Source organism: Rattus rattus, chromosome 5, assembly GCF_011064425.1.
Source record: "Rattus rattus isolate New Zealand chromosome 5, Rrattus_CSIRO_v1, whole genome shotgun sequence".
In the NCBI taxonomy this organism is placed as follows: domain Eukaryota; kingdom Metazoa; phylum Chordata; class Mammalia; order Rodentia; family Muridae; genus Rattus; species Rattus rattus.
In genome coordinates, this window is record NC_046158.1 from 129,075,765 (window position 1) to 129,092,139 (window position 16,375).

A 16,375-nucleotide genomic window follows, 5' to 3' on the forward strand; every position below is an offset into this window, starting at 1 on the left:
ACCCACAAGATAAAAGGAGGGTAAAATATATTCAGATGTGGGGTGAGCATGGTGGAACATTTCTATAATATCAGTACTCAGGAAGCAGAGGGATCAGGATTATACTCTCAAGGCAAGCCTAGACAAGAGAATGGAACCCCAGTGAAAAACTTTTAAAAGTTAAAAAGATACACAGATTTTTCAAAAGGAAATGAAAGAAGTGTTCACGGATATCGTTTCTATATCAAAAATATTGAAAAACTAAGAAAAGAAAGACATGGACAGAAAGCAAAGGGCAGAGAAACAAAGAGAAGTGGGAAGAAAAGGGAGGAATGGGAAGGGAGAGAAAATTTTTCTAGAATAATCAATTTTACCAAGTTTTCAAACAGAAGATAATATACAAAATTCAGTCTTCTCCACCAATTAACTAGTGGAATTTAAAGTTAAGAACACCATATACATTGACATTCAGAAATTAAATAATTTTAAATCAAACAATTCAGAGGAAGAAAACCAAGAATTAATAAACGTATTTCTCATAGTCAGTTCCCATAAAAAGGAAGATTTTTACATTTTAAAATATATTTGCCCCAGTGCTTTGAGAATGTCATATAATATATCTTAATAATTTTATATACACCACATCCCCCAACTAGTTCCAGCCTCTGCCTTCCCTACTTATCAAATTGTGTGCGTGTGCGCGCGCATGTGTGTGTGTGTGTGTGTGTGTGTGTGTGTGTGTGTGTGTGTGTGTGTGTGTGCGCGTGTCTTTGAACTCATCTAGTACAATTTGTGATATCCAAATATTCTTGTTTGGGTAGTCTTTCATTGGAATGTGGTCAACTTACTCTTTTTCCAGCAGATATGAATTGTTGATACCTTAACTGCGAGGGGTGGGACTTGATGCTCCGTTCCCCTTTCCATTCTAATGTGGTCTGTCTAGTGCTTATATAGATCTTGTTCACACTGTCTGCTAACAACCACTATATGACAATATGTGTATCTACATTTCTGTTTCCAGAAGACATGTTTTCTTTGAGTCACCCACTGTGGTTCTGTATTCTAGCTGGCATGTCAGAACAACTCAGAAACATCACTTGGGGAAGTAAACGCCTGGGGCACCAGGCTAAGTTCCTTTCTTGAAGCTAGGGTGCCAGGCTCATGGGATATCAGCATATCACTCAGAGGAGGGGAAATGCTGCCTAAGATATGTGTTCTAGCCCAAGTTTCTCTGGGTGTGAAATGGCAACGCCTGGGACAGAGGCTGTAGTTCTCAAACTACTGTGCACACAAAGCCACTGGGAACTTCAAAGAGTTAGGAATGAGAGTTGGGGGAATACGTGGGCCTGAGATAAGCCTGAAGCCATGGCAATCTGACTTAGCTCAGGGTGAGTGACAAGAGCACTTAGGAGCCTTCTAGGGAGATACTTACCCGCAATTTTGACAAAGGGTTCCCCCTGCACTGGTCCTTGATGAAGAAGAAAGTCCTTGCTTATCCAAAATATTTATTCATAGAGGATGAGGGAGCATACAATTTTCTCAGGGTAACCCAGAGATTAAATTCCTTTTGCAGGAAAGAATGCCAGGAAGGGGGAGCTTATTGGGCAAACACTTCAGGCCTATCTAGAAAGGTTATTAGCATGAAGAACTCTTGGTTTCTATGCTACATGACCAGTTGTCATGGTCCTCTTTAGTAGTGTGTCATGATCATGTGCTCCAGGACAGGAACCTGGAGTAGGTCAGGAGTAGATTAAAATGCCTATCATTCGCAATTATGAGAATTGTCAGTGTCCCTGAATCTGCTTGAACTTACAAGTTTTCTGTCTGGTGGCACCATCCACTGCCCCTTAATCCACCATCTATGTTTCTTACATTTTTGCCATTTCCTGTTCACAATGATTCCTGAGCTTTAGCAGTAAGGGTAAAGGTATAGAAATTTCACTTAGGGATAAGTACACCATGGTTTCTTGTTCTCTATATCTAGGCCAGTTGTGGGTCTCTATTCAGTTCTGCAACAGAACTTTTCTGATTTTGGCTGAGAAATATATCAATCTATGCATACAACAATAAGTCATTAGAAGGCTCCATTGAGTACTATCTTCATTTAACAGAACAATAGCAGTAAGTTCTCTTGTAAGAACCACAGATCTAACCACAGATTCTTACCTCAGCAACAGGGCCAAGTATGGACTTTATCTAGTGGAGTGGGTTGTAAATGCAATCAGATAGGATTTGGTTACTCCTATGATGTTGGTGTAACCATTGGACCAGGGGAAAGAATCTACAGAGTTGAAATATCTGTTCTTCCTTCCTTAATTTATATATTGAATGCAGTCATTCTTATTTTAAAAATCTGAAAGTATTTCCAGTTGTGGCAATACAAATCTAAGGTTTATATGGATAAGAAAAGGAGCAGAATAATTAATATAATGTGAAGTGTGGTAATTAAGGCCGTGTATGACTGTGATAGCAAGAATAGAGAATTCAGAAACAGATACATGGTCTGATCTTTGACAATGGAACAAATCAATAAAATACAGAAAATACAATTGTTTCAACAGATATGCTAGAACAGTTAGAAATCTGGATGGAAAATATAATTTAAAAATAGATATTAGAGCCTTTTCAAAAGTACAAGAGACTTATAAAACTATAAGATAGCACAAGAGAAAATCCTTTGGTTTCATGTTGATATTTTTTTATACAACATCAAAGTCAGGATCTAGGAAAGAAAGAATTGGTTAGCTAAGCTTCGTTAAAATTAAAATTTTCTCTTCTGTGAAAGACAATCTTAGAAGAATAAAAAGACAAGCTATAACAGGAGAACTTATTAACAAAAGACACATCAGATGAAGGACTATTATGTTAAATGTACACTGAACTCTTAAAATTCAATAGTATGAATGCAATCAACCCATTTTTAATTGCACTGTCAAAATGAAATATTATTAACTTCAAATATAAATGAGCTATCAACCCTAGAAAAGGCACAAAGGAACTTAAATGCATATTGCTAAGTGAAGAAGCCAATCTAAAACACTGTATGCTTTGTGATTTCAACTATGTGACTTTCAGGGAAGAGCAAAATAATGAAGAAAGAAAAAATGTCAGTCACTGCCAGGGGAAAGAGGAGAAAGAGATGAATAAAGATACCGTAGAGGATTGTTAAGGAAGGGAAAATATAATGCAGGATACTCTAATGTCACTGGAAATATTCTGGAAGATACTCTGTTGGTGACTGTATCATTATAAATGAACTCAATCCTACAGAACATGCAAAACTAAAAACAAACCCTAGTAGGAAGATCATGTGTCAATGTCAGTCAGCAACAGCAAATCAACACTGAGTTTGAGGTCATGGTTTAAAGGAGGAAGAGTTGATCTAAGGAGAGAAGTTATTTGAAAATTTTTCAGTATTCTTACTCAGTTTTTTGTGAACACAACTTCTTTGAAATATAATATTAAATAAACAATAGCCAAAAAAGTAAAACTAGCCAAAAACTGTACAACAGCATAGTTTATGCTTAAGTCAACCTAAGATATTTATTGTAGTATGCATAAAGAGAGTAATGGAGAAAACCACATGATCATCACAATTGATTCCAGATAAAAGAATATTTAACAAAACCCAATATTCTTTCATGATAAAAACACTCAACAACTAACAAAAAAAAAATGACCTCGACAAAGACAACACATGAAAACTCCACAGTCAAGTTACTGTCAATGCTGACTAAAAGCTATTCTGCCTACATCCAAGAGACAAAGGGGCTACTGGTTTGTATGTTCTGCTTAGTATTTACTTGCCTATTGCCTTTGCAATAAACTATTAACCAGTGTGAGCAAGAAGTCACTCCTTTGCAAAACTCGTGCAGTCATGTATTCCACTTCATGGCCCTTCAGTCTTCATAATAACAGCATAATGCAGTGTTTTTTAAGTCTGGTAGATGTTGCATTTAAGATAAGAAATGAAGCTTTTCCTTGGCCTTTTGGATGTACTTTCTCTCCTAAACAGTTGGAAAACAAGGAGATTGTGAAATTGCAGGTATTGAATGGGACTCATGCAAAGAAAGACATGTCCAAATTAAAATTTTGTAACTTATACATCAAACAAGCCTCTAATAAATGAGGAATATAAACATATCAGAAATCATATCTAAATAGACAAGTGATACAAACAGATGACAGGTAGGTAGATAGGTAGGTAGGTAGATAGATGGATGGATAGATTGGATAGATGATAGATTGGATAGATGATAGATAGATAGATAGATAGATAGATAGATAGATAGATAGATAGATAGATAGATAGATGATACATACATACATACATACATACATACATACATACATACATACATACATACATACATAGACAAGTGAGGTTTTATTATGTAATAAGAAATGAAGCCCAATAAACAACTTGGTTGGAAAGACCACAAGACCAGTTGTTTCAGATCAGAATATGGCTCATTATCCTTGGTGTTTTGCTCTTGATGCTGGAAAGAGTACACAGTAACCTGCCAAGAACCTGGCCTGAGTAGCTGAAAGAAATGGGCTATGGAAGAAAGCCCTGGACTCCCTGATGCTTAACCCTGTACAGCATTCTTCTTTGAATCACAAATTAGAATTCCCAGAACGTCCTGACAGGTGGATAAGGGAACATCAAATTTAGAGCCTTGAGAAACATATACCTTGGACTTAAATAGGCATGCACATGCAAGAAAACAAAAAATATAGAAATTCAGCATTAGACTAGAGAGATTCTTTCTTTTTTTTAATTTTTTATTATGTATTTCTTTACTTACATTTCAAAGGGTATTTCCCTTCTCCGTTTCCTGTACATAAACCACCATTCCCTCTGCTCCCCTTCCACCATACGGGTGTTCCCCCTATACATCCCCCTTATTGCCCTCCCCCATAATCCCCAGCATGGGGGGCCAACATTGGCAAGACAAAGGGCTTTCCCTTCCACTGGTACACCAACAAGGCTATTCTCTGCTACATATGGAGTTGGATCCATGGGTCAGTCCATGTATAGTCTTTTGGTAGTGGTTTAGTCCCTGAAAGCTCTGGTTGGTTGGCATTGTTGTTTTAATGGGGTTACAAGCTCCTTCAACTCTTTCAGTACTTGCTCTAATTCCCCCAAGGGGGTCCTATTCTCAGTTCAGTTTGACCTCTGTATTGGATATGCTATGCATGTGTCTCTCAGGAGAGATCTATATCCAGTTCCTTTCCCCATGCATTTCTTGCTTCATCAATCTCATTTAGTTTTGGTGGCTGTATAGATATGGGCCACATGTGTGTCAGGCTCTGAATGGCCATTCCTTGAGTCACTGCTCTAAACTTTGCTTCCATATCCCCTCCTATGAATATTTTTACCCCATTGATGACGGAGTGGGAGCATCTGCATTTTGGTCATCCTTCTTCTTGAGCTTCCTGTGGTCTGTAGATTGCATCTTGGGTACTTTGAGCTTTTTGGCTAATATCCACTTATCAATTAGTGCATACCAAGTGTGTATTTCTGTGATTGAGTAACCTCTCTCAGGATGATATTTTCTAGTTCATTCCATTTGTGTTTGAATTTCAGGAAGTTATTGTTTTTGATAGTTGAGTAGTACTCCATTGTGTAAATGTACTACATTTTTTGAATACATTCCTCTGTCAAAGGGCATCTGGGTTCTTTCCATCTTCTCGCTATTATAAATAAGGCTGCTATGAATATAGTGGAGCATGTGTCTTTGTTATATGTTGGGGCATCTTTTGGGTATAGCTGGGTCCTCAGGTAGTTCAATGTCCAATTTTCTGAGGAACCTCCAGACTGATTTCCAGAGTGGTTGTACTAGTTTGCAATCCCATCAACAATGGAGGACTGTTCCTCTTTCTCGACATCCTCGCCAGCATCTGCGGTTACCTTAGTCTTTTTTATCTTAGCCATTCTGACTGGTGTGAGGTTGAATCTCAGGGCTTTTTGATTTGCATTTCTCTGATGACTAAGGTTGTTGAACATTTCTTTAGGTGCTTTTTGGCCATTCGATAATCCTCACTTGAGAATGTTTTGGTTAGCTCTGATTTGGCTCTCTGGAGTCTAACTTCATGAGTTCTTTATATATTTTGGATGTTAGCCCTCTATTGGAAGTAGGATTGGTAAATATCTTTTCCTAATCTGTTGGTTGTCGTTTTGTCCTAATGACGGTGTCTTTTGCTTGACAAAAGCTTTGCAGTTTTATGAGGTCCCATTTGTCGATTCTTGATCTTCGAGCATAAGCCACTGGTGTTTTGTTCAGGAAATTTTCCCCAGTGCCCATGTGTTCGAGAAGTTTCCCTGGTTTTTCTTCTATTAGTCTGAGTGTATCTGGTTTGATGTGGAGATCCTTGACCCACTTGGACTTAAGCTTTGTACATGGTGATAAGAATGGAACGATTTGCATTCTTCTACATGCTGACCTCCAGTTGAACCAGCACCATTTGTTGAAAATGCTATCTTTCTTCCATTTAATGGTTTTAGCTCCTTTGTCAAAGGTCAAGTGGCTATAGGTGTGTGGGTTCATTTCTGGGTCTTCAGTTCTGTTCCACTGATCTACCTGCCTGTCTCTGTACCAATACCATACAGTTTTTAGCACTATTGCTCAGTAATACTGCTTGAAGGCAGGGATGGTGATTCCCCCAGAAGTTCTTTTATTGTTGAGTATAATTTTTGCTATCCTGAATTTTTTGTCATTAAAAATAAATTTGCAAATTGCTCTTTCTATCTCTATAAAGAACTGAGTAGGAATTTTGATGGGGATTACATTGAATCTGTAGATTGCTTTTGGCAAAATGGCCATCTTTACTATATTAATCCTCCCAATCCATGAGCGTGGAAGATCTTTCCAGCTTCTGGGATCTTCCTCAATTTCTTTCTTCAGAGATTTGAAGTTCTTGTCATACAGACCTTTGTCTTGCTTGGTTAAAGTCACACCGAGATATTTTATGTTATTTGGGAATATTGTGAAGGGTGTCATTTCCTTAATTTCTTTCTTAGCCTATTTATCCTTTGAGTAGAGGAAGGCTACTGATTTGTTTCGGTTAATTTAATACCCTGACACTTTGCTGAAGTTGTTTATCAGGTTAAGTAGTTCTCTGGTAGAACTGTTGGGGTCGCTTAAGTATACTATCATATCATCTGCAAATAGTGATATTTTGATTTCTTCCCTTCCAATTTGTATCCCTTTGACCTCTTTCTGCTGTCTGATCATTCTGGCTATGACTTTGTGTACTATATTGAATAAGTAGGGAGAGAGTAGGCAGCCTAGTCTAGTCCCTGATTTTAGTGGGATTGCTTCAAGTTTCTCTCCATTTAGTTTGATGTTAGCTACTTTTCTTCTGCATATTGCTTTTACTATGTTTGGATATGGGCCTTGAATTCCTGATCTTTCAAGGACTTTTATCATGAAGGGGTGTTGAATTTTGTCAAATGCTTTCTTATCATCTTATCATTGAGTTTGCTATTTATAGTGGGTTATATTGATGGATTATCGTATATTAAACCATCCATGTATCCCTGGGATGAAGCCTACTTGATCATTATGGATGATCATTTTGATTTGTTCTTGGATACAGTTTGCAAGAATTTTATCGACTATTTTAGTATATTCATAAGGGAAATTGGTCAGAAGTTCTCCTTCTTGGTTGGGTCTTTGTGTGGTTTAGGTATAAAAGTAATTGTGGCTTCATAGAAGGAATTTGGTAGGGTTGGGGTTTAGCTCAGTGGTAGAGGTGCTTGCCTATAAGCACAAGGCCCTGGTTCAGTCCCAAACTCGGAAAAAAAAAAAAAAAAAGAAGAAGAAGAAGAATTTGGTAGTGCTCTGTCTATTTCAATTTTGTGGAATAGTTTGGACAGTATTGGTATGAGGTCTTCTATGAAGGCCTAATAGAATTCTGCACTGAACCCATCTGGACCTGGGCTCTTTTTGGTTGGCAGACGTTTAACAACTGCTTCTATTTCTTTAGGAGTTATGGGTTTGTTTAGATGATTTATTTGTTCTTGATTTAAATTTGGTACCTGGTATCTGTCTAGAAAATTGGCCATTTCTTCCAGATTTTTCAGTTTTGTTGAATATAGGCTTTTGTAGGATCTGATGATTTTTTAAAATTTCTTCAGATTCTGTTTTTATGTCTCGTTTTTCATTTCTGATTTTCTTAATTTGGATATACTCTCTGTGACCTCTGGTTAGTCTGGCTATGGGTTTATCTATCTTGTTGATTTTCTCAAAGAACCAGCTCCTGCTTTTGTTGATTTTTTGTATAGTACTTTTTGTTTCTACTTGGTTGATTTCAGCTCTGAGTTTGATTTCCTGCCTTCTACCCCTCTTGGGTTTATTTATTTCTTTTTGTTCTAGAGCTTTAAAGTGTGCTGTCAAGCTGCTGATATATGCTCTATCCTGTTTCTTTTTGCAGGCATTCAGAGCTATGAATTTTCCTCTTAATGCTGCTTTCATTGTGTCCCATAGGTTTGGGTATGTTGTACCTTCATTTTCATTAAAGTCTACAAAGTCTTTAATTTCTTTATTTCTTCCTTGACCAAGTTGTCATTGAGTAGAGCATTGTTCAACTTCCATGTATATGTGGGCTTTCTGTCATTATTGTTGTTATTGAAGACCAGTCTTAATGTGTGGTGATCTGATAGGATGCATGGGATTATTTCTATCTTCCTGTATCTGTTGAAACCTCTTTTGTGACCAATTATATGGTCAGTTTTGGAGAAGGTTCCATGAAGTGCTGTGAAGAAGGTATATCCTTTTGTTTTAGGATGGAATGTTCTATAAATGTCTGATAAATCCAATTGGTTCATGACTTCTGTTAGTTTCTCTACATCTCTGTTTAATTTCTGTTTCCATGATCTGTCCAGTGGTGAGAGTGGGGTGTTGAAATCTCCTACTATTATCATGTGCAGTGCAATGTGTGCTTTGAACTTTAGTAAGGTTTCTTATATGAAAGTAGTTGCCCTTATATTTGGAGCATAGGTATTTAGGATTGAGAGTTCATCTTGGTGGGTTTTTCCTTGATGAATATGAAGTGTCCTTCCTTATCTTTTTTAATGACTCTTGGTTGAAAATCAATTTTATTTGATATTAAAATGGCAACTCCAGCTTTCTTCTTCAGACCATTTGCTTGGAAAATTGTTTTCCAGCCATTTTACTCTGAGGTAGTGTCTGTCTTTGTCTCTGAGGTGTGTTCTCTGCATGCAGCAAAATGCTGGGTCCTCTTTACATATCCAGTCTGTTAGTCTATGTCTTTTTATTTGGGGAATTGAGTCTGTTGATGTTGACATATATTAAGGAATAGTGATTGTTGCTTCCTGTTATTTTCATTGTTAGAGGTGAAATTGTTTGTTTGTCTTTCTTTTGATTTCATTGCAAGGAAATTATATTCTTGCTTTCTGTATGGTGTAGTTTCTTTCCTTTTGTTGGAGTTTCCCATCTGTTATCCTATGTAAGGCTGTATTTGTAGAAAGATATTGCATAAATTAGATTTTGTCATGGAATATCTTGGTTTCTCCATCTATGTTAATTGAAAGTGTGCTGGATACAGTGACTTGGGCTGGCATTTGTGTTCTCTTAAGGTCTGTATGACATCTGTCCAGGATCTTCTGGCTTTCATAGTCTCTGGTGAGAAGTCTGGTGTAATTCTGATAGGTCTGCCTTTATATGTCATTTGACTTTTTTCCCTTACTGCTTTTAATATTCTTTCTTTGTTTTGTGCATTTGGTGTTTTAACTATTATGTGACTGGAAGAATTTCTCTTCTGGTCCAATCTATTTGGAGTTCTGTAGGCTCCGTGTATGTTTCTGGCCATCTCTTTCTTTATGTTAGGGAAGATTTCTTCTATAATTTCACTGAATATATTTACTGGCCCCTTAAATTGGAAGTCTTCACTTTCTTCTATACCTATTATCATTAGGTTTGATCTTCTCATTGTGTCCTGGATTTCCTGTATGTTTTGGGCTATGAGTTTTTTGCATTTTACATTATCTTTGACAGTTGTGTCAATGTTTTCTATGGTATCTTCTGCCACTGAGAGTCTCTCTTCTATCTCTTGTATTATGTTGGTGATGCTTGTGTCTATGGCTTCTTGTTTCTTCCTTTGGTTTTCTATATCCAGGGTTGTCTCCCTTTGTGCTTTCTTAATTGTTTCTATTTCCATTTTCAATTCCTTCACCTGTCTGGTTGTGTTTTCCTGTAATCCCTTCAGTGATTTCTGTGTTTACTCTCTAAAGACTTCTCCTTGTATACTTGTGCTTTCCTGCATTTCTCTAAGGGAGTTCTTCATGTCTTTCTTAAAGTCCTCCATCATTATCCAAAAATGTCATTTCAAATCTAAATCTTGCTCTTCTGGTGTGTTTGGATATCCAGTATTTTCTTTGCTGAGAGTACTGGGCTCTGATGATGCCAAGTAGTCTTGGTTTCTGTTGATTATGTTCCTGTGCTTGCCTCTAGCCATTGGGTTGTCTCTGGTGTTTGTGTGTATTGCTGTTCTGTGAGTGACTTCGCCCTGCTCTAGGCCTCTGTGTCAGCACTCCTGTAGAACTGTTTTCCTGTTTTCTTTCAGGCTTTCCTGAGAACAGGTGCTCTGCTCTCAGCTGTGGCGGCACTCCTGGAGACTCTCTTCCAGCTCTAGGCATGCACAGAAATCAAAGGGTCCTGCCCCTGATTGCTAGTGTAGGTTCTTGTACCCAGTGGGCACAGTTGATACTATGCAATTGCCTCTTGGGTCTGGACTGTGGGCAGAGGGTATTCTCTGATACTACTTGTCAGGAATATCCACACTTCTGAGGTTCCAGCTCTCTCCCCCATGGGTAGGGTGCTGGGAGCAGTTTGGCTGTTCCAGTTCAGTCCTTGGCACAGACCAGAACTGCGGGTATCGGCGGCTGGCTGTTCCTATATCCCTCTGTCCAGAGGCCCTGTGCAGTTTCCCCTTGGACCAGGGATGTGGGCCGAGGTGTGCAGAGGTAGTAGTCTGTCCTATGGCCTTGGGATGTCTGCACTCCTGGATCGTCTGCTCTCTTCACCACGGGATCAGCTTCTTTTACCCAGTGGGAAAAATCTGTGTTTTGACAGCATCAGTTAGGCTACTGCTCTCTATTAAAAGAAAAATATAGATCTGATCTATCTTTTAATGAGGATTCTGGGGGAGCCTGCCCTCTCTTGTCCTCTACATTTCTAGCATAACCTGAAAGCAAGCCATGTCTGATCAACTCCAATTAATTTATTTCTAACTGTCAATCGAAATATAAAAAGTGCACTAAGAAGTGAACTAGATATAATAAAAGTGACTTGCATTACGAGTGATCTTATCAAAAGCCTGCTTAATTGATCTATTACTTAAAAAATAAATATTTGTTGCATTTACCTGAGTCAAAGTTCAATAATATTTTTGATAGTGTATTTTCTGCTCTACAGATCCTCTGATCTCAATATGTCATCTTTTATTTTGTACTTAGTTAAAAATATGTTGCATATTGTATTATTGTATATATTGTAATATGTTTTCATTGTATTATTTTACTTTATTGAAAATGTAATACCATATATGATAAAAATCATGGAATTGATATTATTGCGAAAATATGAGTAATGTTATAAATACTAGATTGTAGAAAGGAAATTATATATACCAAGTCTCAGTTATATAACTTATTTCATAAGAAGTTCAAAAATAAGGGGAAAAATAGAAATACATGGATAAACATTCTACACCTATTAAAAATAAGGAAAGATTCACTCTATATTTCAGAAAATTGGTCAAGCCTTAGATTTAGGAAGGTTGGATTGAACAGAATGCACAAGAGTCCTAGAATGTATTTACAGAGTTGGCCAGAAAGATGATGTCAACATATGTTTCTTTTTTATTTACTTCTAATTATTACATAGTTCATATACTTAGGATTGAAAAGTAAAGCCTGGAAGTAATGGCTGTAATTCCAGCTCTCAAGAGGCAAAAACAGGAGGAAGTCCAAGAACATCAGAGAATTCAAGGCCAGCATTGGATATGTGAGGTCATATGTCCCCATCAAAAAAATGACAATCACATGCAAATTGTTTGAAGTATGAAAATCCAGGATTATTAGGGTAAATATAAAATTGAATATTAAAGATGATACAAATAAGAAATAGGTAAATTTACTATAGAAACACGGAGTCAGAATATACTATAAATAGAAGACAAGGGAAGATCACATCAGTATCTCACATATGCAATGAAGAATAAGAAATAATGCTTATTAAAGCAAAAACTGCATTATATATGAAGCTATTGTTACACTAACTTAAAGATCACAGATTATACCAGAGAGAATAATAAAATCTAGTTATGGAGTACTTATTTGAGAAAAAAAGTATAAGGAAGAAAAATAAGAAATAATATTAGATAAAAACATCAAATAACAGTGGAAGCCTCTTTCACTCTTGGAGAAAATAGAACATATGTCTCTTTGTCATGGCAAAATGGAGATCCATTGTGAATGACCAACCCCAAAGAAAATAAAATCACCACAAATGTCCCTTTATCCACCAACACTGTAAAATGTGTTTAAGGAGGTAACAGTGAGAACTATGGGTAGGTTTCAATATATTCTCTCAGAAAAGGTTAATCAAGAAGACAATCAATTAGGCAAATATGACATTAGAAAACAAAATCTAAGTTAAACATATATTCTAGTCTTGTGCTGTGGAACAACAGAAACATATCCCTCTGCTTCAGCCAATATGTACTCAAGATGAGGGTCAAATGTTTTCTTCTGAATGACCTGTGATGCTATGGTCCCCTGGTGTTCCACAAGTACCAAGAACAGCTTGTGAATGCTGCTCAAAGGGAACCAAATATGGTAGAGCTGTAGCAGCAAGATCTGTGCTCTGCACACAAATAACAAGTGAGCTTCATGCCTGTCTGAATCCATCAATCACTCAGGACCATGACTGGGATAGTGAATGAATCAGGAAGCCGGCTGGGATGTCCACAAGCTGATTTGCGGGTATGTCATAGCTGCCCATTGAATTTTGTCAGCATGAACTGAAGATTGCAGTGAAGTAACAGAGGAAGGGTCTGTGTACAGCAGTGTTATAGTTGTAGTGCTTTTCTACCTGCTTGTTGCCTCTAGGTACCCGTACCATACACTACTCCTAATTCATTGGCCCTAAATTGATAAAATGAACATGCTGCTTTATGGGATATCAGGACTCCTATGAATTACTTTTTAAAATCCAAATATTAGAGTTATTCCTGAAATAAATAAATATTTGAAAAGAGCAATGATAAAATGATTATTTATTTTACTTACTTCAGAAAATGCAACTTATATTATGCTGATATTTTTATCGTTGACCGTGTGGTTCCTTTGATCAGAGTGGCTCTGACATACAATTGAGTAATCATGTGTACTTTAATTCTGTAATCACCAGTGCTATTAGAAAAGTAGGGCAGTTTAAATGCCTGTCTTTTCAGAACTTTTGGAACTACAAGGAGCTTGGGAACACTAATAGCTTTTAATCTTTCAATGTGCTATTCGGGCACTCTTCTTAGCAACATCCAGGATTTAGTCAGAACTCACTGGATAAGAATAAGAGTGAAGCAAGGTAATGAGATTTGTGGGAAGGAAAATGATAAGGCAAAAGAATGCTAACCCACATAGAAATGAGCTGGTAGATCTCACCTCAGTATTCAAATTGTCCTTCCATCTGCTTGCACTTTCACTCACTCTCTCCTGTTTTACCTGAAATTTTGTCTAAAATTTGTTTAGTTTTGGTTGTCCCATTCTCTGTCTAGTGTCCTACTTTTATTCCATTTTGTGTCTCTAAGACAACTAATGTGGGCAAACATGCCCCTTAGCACCAATGACTGAATGAATCCTCCTGTCTTTAGCTGCCAGCCCTTCAATTCCTGACCTGACCAGGTGGATTTCTTGTCTAGAATACTTTCTTGGCAAAGCAAACAAAAGCAGATGGGAATTGAGTGCATCACCATGCTTTGTTAGTAGACTTTATCTGTGCCAATGGCCTGCTTGGCTGCGTCGTCTTTTCCTCTTCCGTGGGCAGACTGCACATTTTAGAGAGTGTGTTTTTCATGTGAATTATTGCTTTCAGATGTAGTTAATGAGTGTGTGTACAAATTTGTAAAATATCAGACAGAACAAAAAAGCATACAATGAAAATAGTCAAATTCTATTTCATTAATAAAATGCTGTACATTCCAAGACACTACAAGTGCAAGTAATTATTTCTTATGCTTGAAATTTATTTGAAAAATAATGCATGCAAATATAAGTATTTTGCCATGTAAATTTTAATATAGTATTTTATTATGCAAATGTAGATTTGTTATGCACATAGAAATATGCTTTTCTTCCCACAAGAGTGAAAAAATAGCTGAATTCTACAGTTTTTAGGCTTCAAATAAAATATTTTAAAACTTAAACCTTAATCCTCTTCCTAAAAATACATAACATTTCCTTGTAAACCAATGAATGCTTTCTTTAAATAGTTCTATTGACAATGACTTGGGTAGACTCAGACTATTAAAATCTTTCTTGTACACTTTTTTAAAACAAAAATGACCATGTCTACTTGTTATGTCCCCACACTATAAGTGGCTAGAGAAGAATATGAATTTAAATGATTCATTTTAAATTTAAGAAGGCATCATTTAGCTGGTCTTCTAGAAATTGCATAAAGCTAGTAAGCTGGCTAACATTCTTATTTCTTTTTACATTATTTTGTATTTTAAAAATATATTTTTATTCTTTGAAATTTTCATACATTTATCTTGAGGACATTCATCTCTCTTTTCCAACTCCTCCCAGATCCACCAATTCTTCTCTGACCACCCAACTTTGTAGCCTCAATCTTTTTTCTGTCCCAACTAGTCCCCTTAGTGATGTATTCTCTTAGGTACATGTGGCTACCCACTGGACTGTGCTAGAAATTTACTTGAAGCTACACAAAGTTAAAGAAAATTAACTCTCCCTATCCCAGCAGCTTTCAAGTACCGATAGCACCTCAGATAATGGTGAAACTTAGTGCCCATCCTACCTCTCCATGATAAGATTTTATGTGGCTTAAGATTAAACAGGTCTTGTTCATGCCATACAACTGCTGTGAGTTCATTTGTGTAACTGCTCTGCTACGTCTGGAGTCTTTTCATAAAGTCAGCTACTACGTCTGTTTCTTTTAATCTTTCTGTTCTCTCTCCCCTCAATAATATCTGAACCTTAGAAGGAGGGGTATGATCTATTTCAATATGGCTTACAAAGATTTAAGAAAATATCTTGGGTTGGGGATTTAGCTCAGTGGTAGAGCGCTTGCCTAGTAAGTGCAAGGCCCTGGGTTCGGTCCCCAGCTCTGAAAAAAAGAAAAGAAAAGAAAAGAAAAAAAAACAAAAACAAAAAATATCTTTCTACTTTTTTACTATCCATTTCTGTGGCCTTATGCCAGAGTATTGCTTTCACCATCCAAAGCATTCTCTCTTCTTCTCTGACAGTAGAGAGCGCACTATCAGAAAAGCATCCATCTGTTCACTGGGGCTTTTCAGAACCTACAAAACATAGCTTTATTTCCTGTCAGGACACGAGTCTTAAACATATCAAAGATTTCTTTATCTTCTAATATATAAGCTTCTAGAAAAAAAACAAGAAGTTCTCACAAATTCATAATATAATATAATGTATTTTAACAAGTTAGAACAATATTTGAGTTTCATTCTCATCCATTTGAACATGCATTATCTCTTCATAAAAGCTCACTATAATTAAGGCAGTTTGTAATCCCATAAAACTGGAGAATTACGGCAGTTCTAGGGGAAGGCAGATCAAAATAAGTGATGCCTTCTTTATACTACTTTCTCAGACACAGAACCAGTAGAAAGTGAGGATAGGTTTTCTTAAAACCGGACTATAGAGGAAGGCTGTAATGCAAGGTGTGATACAGGAAAGGAAAAAAGGATCAGTCTACTTGAAGTTTTATCTATTGATAAAACCTTGAGGTTTTTCTTGAGGTGGGGATAAAACTTCAGCACAAGATGACCTGAGCCTTGGGTTAGCGCACTTCCTAATCACCTCATCTAGAATGCTGAAAAGGAAATTATTAGCCATCTTCTTTTCCTGTTATTTTAACTCTGTAATCATTTAAAGGCCATTCTACATGGCCAAAATCATTCTAGAAGGATTTACAATGGAAGCTAGCTAGCCATATTTACTCCTGTGAGTTTACCTTTGAGCTTAGGATTGAAAAGGCACAGCTAATTGTATCCTCTGTTGTCAGTTTGATCTTTACTTTTGTGGACATTTTAAAGACCTTGCCATTGGTTCTTCTATAACCTCTCAGCTACAAGCTCCAGCTGTTCTTCTGGTTCACTATTAAATATG